Source organism: Pinus tabuliformis, chromosome 9, assembly GCF_031772625.1.
Source record: "Pinus tabuliformis cultivar Carrire ecotype Pingquan chromosome 9, CPIR1, whole genome shotgun sequence".
NCBI classification, from domain to species: Eukaryota; Viridiplantae; Streptophyta; class Pinopsida; order Pinales; family Pinaceae; genus Pinus; species Pinus tabuliformis.
Genome location: NC_142307.1, coordinates 1,329,715,375 through 1,329,727,439, shown reverse-complemented (window position 1 = coordinate 1,329,727,439; position 12,065 = coordinate 1,329,715,375). Strand labels below are relative to the sequence as shown.

General features: G+C 38.9%; 1 protein-coding gene and 1 pseudogene across 1 annotated transcript in view; one reads left to right on the top strand and one right to left on the bottom strand.

Moving 5' to 3' along the window:
• Nucleotides 1-12,065, bottom strand: part of LOC149153425 (exostosin family protein) — a 178,445-nt gene that overhangs the window by 44,619 nt on the left and 121,761 nt on the right. The gene's annotated exons all lie outside the window — the stretch shown is intronic.
• The window catches only part of LOC149153426 (retinoblastoma-related protein-like), a 46,844-nt pseudogene that overhangs the window by 32,261 nt on the left and 2,518 nt on the right, over nucleotides 1-12,065 (top strand).

The following is a 12,065-nucleotide window of genomic DNA, read 5'->3' as shown; positions in this document are numbered from 1 at the left end:
ATGGGGCCATTTATGTGCCCTCAGACCCACTGGGAACACCATAGGTCTACTACTTGGAGAACAAGGGGCCACCCCCTTGTCCATCATATTTCGAGGAATTTATTCCTTAGTATGGCACTTCAGGACATTATTAGGCCTTTGGAGGGCCCCATGACCTGTACATATTATTATTTGGCCCCTTGTGAGGCTTATATTTCCACTTGTGAGCTAGTTTGGTTGGGTTGTCACCAATAGGGGTTTTATTTGCACATTATTTTATCATTAGGGGCTAATGTAGGCCCATAGGCTAGTTTGAACTCTTTAGCAGGCTATTTATTGATGTTAGTTACATTCATTTGGATCATCACTTGACTTGGGATCTCTCTAATCATAGAGAATTTTGCATTTTTTTTCCTTGGAGGATATCTTTTGGAGATGGATGAATTTTGACGTATGGATTTGGGCTATTTTTCTTGTCTTGGAGCTTTGTCTTGAAAACGAAATGTTGGTTGGATCACTGTTTTACGAAACGGCCGAGTTGAAACCGAAACGGCCGTTTCGGACCGTTTCAATAGCCAGCTCAATGACCCGGCCCATGACCCGGCTCGGCTGACCGAGTCATAGCTGACTCGGTCAACCCGGCCGGGTCCGTATTGACTCGGCCGAGTCATGGAAAGGACGGCTGGGCAGCGGTTTTTATAAAAAAAAATCATTTTTTTGCTGATATTTGGTAAAGTTAAGTAGGGTTTGTGGATTCCAAAGGGTAATGGAATATTGTTAAATGCTTTTGGGGTCCATTTCCCCCTCCCAAACTCTATTTAAGACAGCCAAATGCTCTCATTTCACTCACAGCAGTCTTATGCATTTGAGTGAGAGTCTTCTTTGAGAGTTAGTGAGCAGTTCTTGAGCTTGTTTTGGAGCAGCAGTGAGGAGTCTTGGAGGAGCATTGTAGCTGGAGTGAGGAGCTTCTTGGGCAGCCATTTGGAGCAGCATTGAGGAGCTGATTCTTGGAGCAAGCTTGAGGAGGCAGTTTGTGCCTGGAGGTATTTTTTTCCACCTCTATAAATCTCTTTTTACTTAGTAAATTTTAGGTGCATATCAAGATAGCTTAGAGAGTGTTTTTAGTCAAATAAATGAACATTGAATCAATTTTTATTTTTTTTTTCATTTTCAGATTGTTTTCCTAGTCAAAAAATGGCACCTAGAGCAAAAGATCCTGCTTGGGCATATGTTGAAATGGTTGATAGTGAGATGTGTTGCAAGTTTTGCCATAGGAAAATTAAGTCAGGTCCTGGGGGGATTCATAGGCTGAAACAACACTTGGCAGGGATTAAAGGCAATATTACTCCATGTCCCTCTGATCAAATTGGGGAGATTAGAAAGAATTTGTTGGAAAGCTTTGAAAAATTTAAAGAAGAAAAGACTAGGCAAAAAGAGATACAGGCTGAAATTGGGAGGAAGAGGGAGATACAAAGAATGATGGCTGCCAACCCCCACTATGAGTTTGAGGGTTCTTCCTCTATCCCTCAAACTGATGCATCAAACCCTTTCCGTTATGTTCCTCCCTCTTTTGCTTCTGTTCAAGATAAGGGAAAGGGTAGAATGAAGGGTGATGGGACTATCAAAAGTTTTTTCACTCACTCAGGCTCCTCTCCATCAGATGCACATGGTCCTGAAGTTAGTATTAGTAAAGGTCTTGCTCAGCCCACTTTAGATGACCATTGGAAGAAAGAATTGAGGGAGACTGCTTGTGACTACATAGCTAGATGGTGGTATGATGCTGATATCCCCTTTAATGTTGCTCGTTCACCATATTATGAGCCTATGTTTGAGGCCATACATGCTGCTGGAAAAGGCTTCAAAGGCCCTACTATGCAAGAGCTAAGGGGGTTTCGTTTGCAGAAAGAAATTAAATCAATTAATGAGTATTTGCAAGATTTCAAGGAATCATGGGCAAGAACAGGGTGTACCATCATGTCAAATGGATGGACTGATCAAAGAAACCGTACCATCATAAACTTTCTTGTCTTCTGCCCACAGGGAACCATGTTTTTAAAATCAGTTGATGCATCTGATAAGGTAAAAGATGGCCACTTGTTGTTTCAGCTATTGGATGAGGTCATTGAGGATGTGGGGGTGGCTAATGTTGTTCAAATCATCACAGACAATGCCTCTAACTATGTTCTTGCTGGTAGACTGTTAGAGGAAAAACACAAGACCATCTTTTGGACCCCATGCGCTGCACATTGCATAGACCTCATGCTTGAGGATATTGGAAAATTAGATTGGGTCAGAAACACTGTAGATAATGCCAAAAGCATAACAAAATTTATCTACAATCATACACTGGTTTTGAGTCTCATGAGGAAACACACTGGAGGCAAGGATATTATTAGGCCTGCCATCACTAGATTTGCTACACATTTTTTGACATTGCAATCTATGCTTTCCCAACATAGAAACTTGCAAAAGATGTTTTCCAGTGATGATTGGAATCAAAGCAGTTGGTCTAACAAACCAGAAGGCAGAGAATTGAAAAGGAAAGTCCATGATGAAACTTTTTGGAGAAAGGCAGCAGAGATTGTGAAGCTTGCTGAGCCACTAGTTAAGGTGTTGCGGTTGGTGGATGGGGAAAGGTTGGCTATGGGCTTCATTTATGAGGCTATGGATCAAGCAAAGGAGCAAATAAAGACAGCATACAAGGATAGAGTGGCAAAGTATGGGCCCATTTGGGCAATCATTGATGAAAGATGGAACAATCAACTCCATCGCCCTATACATGCAGCTGGGTATTTTTTGAACCCACGGTATCATTATAAAGCTAAGGAGTCAGGAGCTTTGAGGGGGGAGGTCAGAGATGGACTGGTTGATTGCATTGAGCGCATGGTCCCATCGGAGTCTGATCAGCTGCTGATACATCAGCAGGTCACATCCTTCAGCAATGCAACAGGTACCTTTGGGAAGAACCTAGCAAAGATTGCAAGAGAAGCAGATGAGCCAGGTAAACAAAAATTTCAATTTTCAATTTCTTAATGGTTTTACTTTTTTTATTAAAGTTTGTTAAATCATTTATAATTTGAAAGTTAGATATAATTTGTAATTTTGTTGAGCTTCAGCCTTCATCTAACTCATAATTCATTACACTCCTATGTTTTTTGCAGCACAATGGTGGGAGGCCTTTGGTGGCCAGTGCCCTGAATTGCAAAGGTTTGCAATTCGTATTTTGAGTCAAACTTGCAGTGCATCTGGGTGTGAGCGCAATTGGTTTGTCTTTGAGAGGATTCACACAAAGAAGAGAAACCGTTTGGAGCAAAAACGGTTGAATGATCTAGTTTTTGTCCAATACAACCTTCGGCTCAGACGGAACCAATTGCTGAACAAAAGACCTGATTCAGATCCCATTGTGTTGGAAGACATTGATCCAACATCAGATTGGGTAGTGGAGAGCCGTCTACTAGAGTTTGATCCTGATGAGGATCTTGAGATTGATCAACTTGGTGTTGAACATGCACTGCAGCCTATTCAGTTGAATGCAGATCCCGATCCACCAGCCTCAGTCTCACAGCCAGCTAGTAGGACTCCAGTTGTAGGTGCTTCGCCTTCCTCTGCTCAGCCACGACAGAAGCGCAGCCGCATTTGTACTCTATCTCAGCTTGCATCTGCTGCACAGCCTAGTGGTACTGGCACCACTTCTACAGTTGCAGTTGGAGACGATGATGATGAGGAGGAGCCATGGGGCCCCTTGTCTGACTCTGATGATGATGATCCAGAGATTGGTCGAGATGATCTTGGCTCCTCTGGCAGTAGCTACTAGCCTCCTTGGTTATTTGTATTTTGTTTTGACTCTTGAGTCTTTGATCATGTATGACAGACTACAGTTGACTATGTATTTACTATTGCCATTGGGTACCACCGTACCATTTTGATATAATGGATTGGTTCATGAGCCTACTTTGATCATATGTTGTCTTCCATGTATATTATAATGTTGTGTGTTTGGAAACTTGAATGAAAATCTTTAAAATTATGTTTAAAATATTTAAAATTATGTTTTTTTATAAAAAAAATAAATATTTAATGTATTTTTTACAACGACCGAGTCATTGAAATCGAGCCGGCCGAGTCATTACCGAGTCGGAGTCGATCCTCGGCCGAGTCTGAGTCCGAGTCTGAGTTGTAAAACATTGGGTTGGATATATTCTATAACGTTGTAAGTAAATTTTGAGTTGTTAATCTTGTTGCTACATACTGCTAAAATTAGGGCTAGTTGTTGCATAATTGAAATGTGGAATTAAGCATGTTTTAGCTAATTTAATGTATGGGCCAATGTTATATGAATGAAATGTCCTAGAGATTATTTGTCTCAATAATCTTGCATCATTTTCTTTTAAGTATAAATACTTGAAGGTCACTTTTCTTTTCTTTCTCTCAACATTGGATGAAGTTGACTTTCCGGGCCTCCTTGATCAAGAAACCAAGTCCTTACTCATCATCATCCTTGACTCCATAACCCCAAGTGAATTAGGCAGTGATACCTCAAAAATGGTGATCATTTTAACCCTCTTTTTACCCTTTTCCACTTTTTCCCAGGTCTAGCCCCATTAGGTTATCTAGGGCATCAATTTTCTGGGAATTGACCCAAGCAAAGACTTCGGTCTCCTACAAGCTACTGCGCTGGTGGGTCCCCTCCCTCTCCAATTTTGAGGCAATTCTAACGGTGGATCTCCAAGAATCCCAAGCCCTAGCTCTAGGATCGAATTTTGCCTACGCATCCCCAAGGCTAGACCTCAATAGGATCAATTCAACCTTTTGAAGTAAATATTCTTGTTTGATCCTTTCCTTTCACCTTGTCCAGGATAGGAACATCATTGGTTGCTACATTCCATCCCCGAACTTGGACTGGGTCCACTTGGCCCCATGTGGTCCCACTTCTTAATAAAGATTCTTTGTCAAGGACCATTTGGGAATCCAAGTTTTCCAAGGATTATAGGGATTGAGAACCTCGTATGTAAGCCTATTCCTTCTCCCTCAACCCTCCAATCCTCACCCCTTACCCCTGGAAGACCAAGTCCCTTGCTTAAAGAGCAAGCAAGTTCCATTCTTCATTCCATCCTTGGGAAAGGGTTTCCAGGATCACTTTCCACCTATCCATTGACATGTAATTTATAAGTGACCCCTACACTACCGGGACTCCTCCCATCGGTGAAAGTTCGTAAAGAGCAGGGAGACTTAGCTGTGATGAGAGTGGGCTAAGCCTCCACCATTGCCCTTAACCTAGCAGTTGCCCTCTTAGAAACCCCCTTTAGGCCCCTGCTGGTTTGGGTGGTAATAGGCCCTGGCTAGCAACCTACATTTTGTGTCCTCTTGTCTCTTTGATCTTCATTATTTGGTAGTTGTTTGATGATAGAAAACACAATAATAATCAAATTAAAGAAGAAGATAATCAAGTTAAGTAAAAAGACATCACAAGCAGTTATCAAGGTAAGAGAAATCCTTTAATCTAGCTGCCCTAGATTTCTCAACAATACCTTTGCATGTTCTTTATAGTATTACAGGACCACTCTATGTAATGTCCCTTTCCAAAAAGATCGATTTAAATATTCATTTTCACTTGGAAAGAAAAACGACATCAAAAATGAAATGAATAATTAAATTAAAATGGGTTATAAAGAAAAAATCTATGGTATTTTGATGACCCGTGTATTGACCATGGTATTTCAGCGACCCACAGTATTTGGATGGGGAAAAATTATAAAAAGAAAGATTAGGGTTCATTCAACAGGGGTGATTGATTATTGATTTTTGTTAATTATTTCGAGAACTCTAGTAGCTTACTGTGTGAGGGGAAACCCTTGTGGAAATCCCAGTTTCGATGTTGGAATGATACACTCTAGCTAGTGGCGATTAGTTTTGTTGGTGAAACATCCACCCTAGCTACTCAATAGGGAGAACCACTTCAGGTTCTTAATTGGTTCTCATCAAAGAACAAGGGTCGAAGATCAGAGTCCAGAAGAAGAGTCCAATTACAACAAGTGCGCATCTTAGCAAGGAGGGCCAAATTTGCCAATGAATTGCGGCAAAAATATGCCAAGTTTCTATTGAGAAATCTAGGGGCAGCTAAACAGATGATTTCTCTTACTATGATAACTTCTTGTGATGTAGTTTTACTTAATTTGATTAGCTTATTCTTTCACTTGATTAATATTAGTGTTCTCTATCATCAAACAACTACCAAACAAATACGACAAGAGGACACAAGATATAGGTTATAAGTTAGGTCCAAAACCTCTCCTCTTGAGAGAAAAAACCACAAGAACTCTTCTCTTCTTATAGAACTTCAAATTATGAATTCCAAGACCTACGATCCTTGTCAAAATCCCCTCCAAGACCAAGTCAATCCTTCTTCCTTGATGAGCTTTCCTTCCAGCAACTTCAACATCAACAACTTTTGCAACTTCCACCCCAACAGTTTCTTCTACAACTTCGACCCCCAGCAGCTTCTCCAACATCTTTGACTCCCAGCAGCTTCTTTTGCAGAAAACCCTAGCTCTTGCACGTATGGAAAAGATGGTGATTTCTTCCTCTTTTCTCCTTCGCTTGAATTGATCCTTTCTTCTTGGAAACTCAGATTGCAAATTTGTGCCAATTGAAGCCCTAACTCGACTTCCGCAATTTGGTCTTAGTTGCTGCAATAGATGCCCTAGTTTTCTCACACATGTGAAGGAAATAGCCCAAAAACAGTCCCAAAATTTCATTTTTCTTCTTCCTCTTCTAGTCCTCCACTTCTTCGCACCTTTTTGGTCTCTTCCTCTTGCTTGATCGAATCTCTTGTGTGTGTGAGTGAGTGTCCTTCAAGTGAGGTCGAAGTCTCTAATATATAGGCTTTTCTTCTAGGTCGAATTGCTACTTGAAGGCTGACTTGTCTTCTCATGAAGGCCGACTTGATCTTTTCTTGTTAACAAGGTCTTGGGGGGTCTATTTGACACTTTAAATTTTTCTTTACAATAGACAACATGCCCAAAAGGGTCTTCCATACATGACAATGACTCAATTGACTTGTTGACTTAATTACAAGCCTTGGAAGCACTCAATGGGTACTTGACCTAAATAGAATACCTTGAGCATGGAACCCATGCATCAAGAATGACAATAATAAATTTCTTTTTCTTTACATCAAATACATAAAATCATGATTACATGTCATTATGAAGACCGAACCTAGTTACATATTTCAAGAGTTTCCAGGTTTTCTAATGCATTATTGTAGATTCCACCGTCTATTAAATAAAGACTTGGCTGGTGTTCCCTTTTCGCAAATTTGTTTTATGGTATCTCCCCTTTATTCTCATTACTGCAAAAAGGTTGTAACAATGTATGTTTGCAAAATGTTTAATGAAATGTCCCTAGGAAAAAATGTTAAGCATTATTGGCATATTTAGGAACTAATTTAAAAAGGGACATTGCAATGGTATCAAAGTTGGTTTTCTTTCCAGCCTAAAAGGTTTCATTTGAGAAATGTTATGGCAACAATTATTTCTCTCAATATAAAGGGCGAATGCGTAATTCTTGCATGCCTTTGAAGATTATAACAGAAACCTCACAAAAGTAATAGATCAAATTGGAGCACAGGCACTCCAATTATCAATTGATTCCAACAAAAGGAAGAGTGATGGAAGTGCAGGAAATCATGAAGACCTTAAAGAAGTGAAAGGAAAAGAATATAGCAGATCTGAAGATGTGGAAAAAAATCTGTCAAGAATGATATGCCTTGTGATGGGTTAGAGGCTTGTAGCTACATAGGGCAACATAGGGGAATGATGCAGAAAAATGAAGTGGTTGAAGCAGAGGTATCCGGTCTTCCTTTAGAACGACGTATGAGGATTGTTCCCCATGATCAAGATATAGGAGGCTTTTTATTTGTTGTTTTTCAGAAGGTCTCTCATTTCTTTGTTGAATAACTTAAATCAAATGAAGCAAAGAGGAAGTACATGAGACTTTTGACAACTATTGTTTTTGATCGGGGCAAGGGTAAAGATATATTTGGAATGGAAGACTTCCAGATGGCAATGGAGGGTCATGTATGCCTCTTAGATCAGTATGCAGATCTGCAAGAGGAAACATACTTAAGAATTACTTCTTTTGTGGCCGATGGCATTGTGATAAATCCAGGGGATGTTTTCCTGATGCTACTATGAATGCCCTTTACTTCAAGGAGTTTGACCTTACAATTCTATTAGATGCAGAAAAGCTAGATCAAAACATTTGCAATATTGTTGATAACTGCTTCACAGGGGCAAGACTTAATGCTAGAAGATTGATTTTTACACAGTCTCCATATGTGTCATTTAAACTTCTCAAATATCCATCTCGCTTTTCTTTATGGAAGGGTCAGCCTATTGATTTCAGTCAAAGAAAATGGTTTTTGCAGGAAACACATGCGAGTTTATTTCTAGAGACAGGAAGCTTAGATGATTTAGCTCTTTAAAAAATCCCTGATGACTAGAGATCAGGCTTGTAGAATTGTGTCAAATTACATGAACCTGGCATAGGAGCAATGGTGACAGCAGATGGTAGTCCAATGGTTACAGTACCACTTCTAGAGATATTGAAGGAATTTCTTTCACTCTTGATTGCAGTATTGTTTTTGAACATGAGCTTGTTGGGGCAAAGGCTCACTCTATCCCTAGTGCATGATCTTGTTGGAGTTGTATCAGATGAAAATTTGCTTGAGCTATTGGATTTGACCTTACCAGCTGACGCAACCAATACTGTAAGAAGGGTTAGAGAGTTGATAGGCTCTAGCATTGAATCCATGGCTTGGATGTCACAATTGAAAACTCTATGGATATTTTAGCTGGTAGTTGTAAAGTAGGAGATAATTTGCACACATCTAGTCATGCTTATCGTGGAGAATTGGAGGAAGTCCTCAACACACATTTGACAAATAGGAGAGGAATAAGTGTTCTTGGAGCAACCTGTGGGCCAGAAGCTTTGAAATGATTTCCTTCTTCTCCACTCATGGCAGCAAGCAATATATGTGTCCTGTTGATCTTGTCGCCTACACCTACCTACAGGTTAGTGAGAAAAGTCTTCAACCCCACAAGGTGTGGTTGGTGGCAGGGAACTAAGAGAAGGGGTTGTCACACTAATCCCGACTCTCTCCATTTAAGCTATCTCCTAGGTTAGCTAACGAGGGTGGTCCTTGAAGGAAAACTAAGTTAAAGATATGGGTTTCTAGGAGTGTTATAATGTTAAGGATTACGCTTAGAAATTTATAAACAAATGTGATATGAGCAATATGGCATCAAATGATTATGACAACCATCAATACATGAGCATTCAACCAGTGCCTTTAAATAAATTGCTCTAAAGAAATGAAATTGTATTTGCTTAAAATGAAGTGAAATGCTTTCAAATGGAAAGCCAAAGTAATCCTGAAAAGTGAAACAATAAACTGTTAGCACAAGATATTATAAATGCTTTTAAGATGAACAAGTTTACAAATCAAAGCATGAAAACTATCTTGCTCAAAAGGATACAATTAGAAATCTACTTGTGAGAATGAGATGATAAAAAAAACTCAAATGTTAGACCAAGATGACAACATGCAATTAAGTTTGCAACCCAAAATAATAGTACTTGAAAGTGAAATCAACCATTCATGACAATATGCAATTAAGTTACAAAGGTAAGCCAATTTCCAAGTACAAGAAAATTAAACTTGTTGCAAAATTAAGAGATTACAATGCTTGCATCCAAAGTGCTTCTTGACATAAGATTTGCATGTGAAACTTTTAACCATCAAGATAGCAAGAAATTTAAGAACTTTGCAAGTAAAGTAAATGTGATGAAATGGTGTTCTTGGTTTATTTTATTAACTAGTGCTAAAACAAAGTTACAATTGAACTCTAGTCCTCAGACCTCATCCTCACCCAAAGATTTGGATCTCACAATGAGGAGTCAATAGAGGTAGAGGGTCTCTAAAAAATCTATTCAACCAACTTAAGTTGGAGGTAAGTTTTAGTGATGCTTGGGGCATGTAAGTAAATTAACCAAACAATGAAAATTAACTTCAACTTGAAATGTACTTGCTTGACATGAAATAGAATGTTACTTTATGGAGAAAATTTGTCCAAATACTTGATGCATGTAAGATGTGTTTAATGGTGAAGCATAAGTAAACTTGGAACTATGTTCAAGCCAAATAAGATCAAGTAAAAAATGCTCGCAAAACAAAAAATCTGAACTTGTTATGGACTTAAAACATGTAGTAAATAAAATTAAAGTGCATGCAAAAAGAGTGTGATACATGTTGTGTTAATTTCTCAATTAGATGATATACATGCAAAATGAAATAAACCAACAAAATCAAACCACCAAGCCTCTCCAAAAGGTGGAGAGATGGGGATACCAATGGGTAAAACCCACGCTCCCAAAATCAGAAATTTCATTAGTTGTTACAAGAAGAAAAAGACTACGAATTATTTTCTAAAATCCAAGGGAAGTCTTAACAATTTGGCTTCAAACCATAGATTTTTCCAAGCTGAAAATTTCTGCAATTTGAGGCCCAAATAGGCTCAACAAAATTCAGATTTTGAAGAAGAAGGAGAGAGGATAAGTTTCCTTTATGGCCACGGCCAAGAGAGAAGAAGAGATGGCCAAATGAACTCGGCCTCCCACAAGAAGAATACGACCTTGTCCAAGAAGAACTCGGCCTAAAGGTAGAAGTAGTCGCTAAATTCGAGCCCCAAGGTCTTACATGCAAACTTGTAAGTAGTTTTTTATAATGAATCTCGCAAGTAGCTGCAAGAGAACAGGTTAGAAATGGCTACAACAACACAACAAATATTAGCTCAGGAAAACTACAAAATATGTTACAAAATAATCTACAAGAGGCTAGACCAAAGAGTATGAGCAAGCTCTCCTCTTTGACTAGCCATGACTTGGCTCTTTGAAATAGCCAGATATTGATAAATGAAGTGCAATACGTAAAAAATAAAAGTATTTTAAGTTTGATTTTTCGATGCAAGAAATAAGAGTTTTAAGAAACTTGAAAGAATTCCTACAAGACAAAAATAAAATATAGATGAGACTTTGGAGTTCAACACATGCGAGTTCTCCTTGAATATTTTCAAGAATGGGTTGATTCCTCCGAGAATTTCTCCTCACGTTTGAAAAAGTTTGACCAAAGAATGATTCCTTTACAAAACTTCACCACAACTTATTAAATCCACATGAAATTAAATAAGTGCAGTGGAAAGAGTTCCTAGAGATACATCTAACATCCACTAGAAGATTTATTTTCCTAAAGCAAATAAGTAATTCTTATGCTAATATGAGATAGTTGCATACTAACATAACTTGAAACAAGCATGAAAGAAACAATGACATGAGGAAATAAGTAGAAGCATAACAACAAGTCAAGAATTTACCACATATGCAAGGAGAAGAACACCATCACGATTTACCCCAAAGACTGTTGTATTATATTGCAAGTAGTGAATACAATTCCGCAGCGTCTCCTCAAGCACAATAGCTTGTATTACATGATACAATATGAGAGCCCATAGCCTCATTATATAGAGAGTTGGGAGCAAATCCCAAGGAAGAATGCATGTGAGAACTGAACTTGGAGCAAATCCCAAGAAAGAGCAAGTCGAGTTCCAAGTGGAGATGATAGAGACACCAAGGCAAATCGAATTCCTCATGTGGCACCCAAAGAAAATCGATTTCTCTATATGGCATAGTAAACATATCCATGAGTGAACCAAAGCAATGAGATAACTCTCGTCAAACCAAATCAAACTCGAACCAAGTGTTTCCACCTCAGATGATGATCCCAAAGATGCTCTACACAGATCCCTAGGAACTACGTGATCTCCTCCAAGTGAAACTCGTAATCCTCCATGTGAAGTGCTAAGTGTAGAAGCACTCGAGCTAACAGTGAGAGAAGGCCCCACAAAATCCTCAGTCTAAATATTCCATAGAATATTCCTTTAGTGCATGAGTTCCTCTAATAAATTCAATTTTCCACATGTGCAATTGTTGTTTTATCTCTGGGAAATTCAATTCTACCAAATAATGGT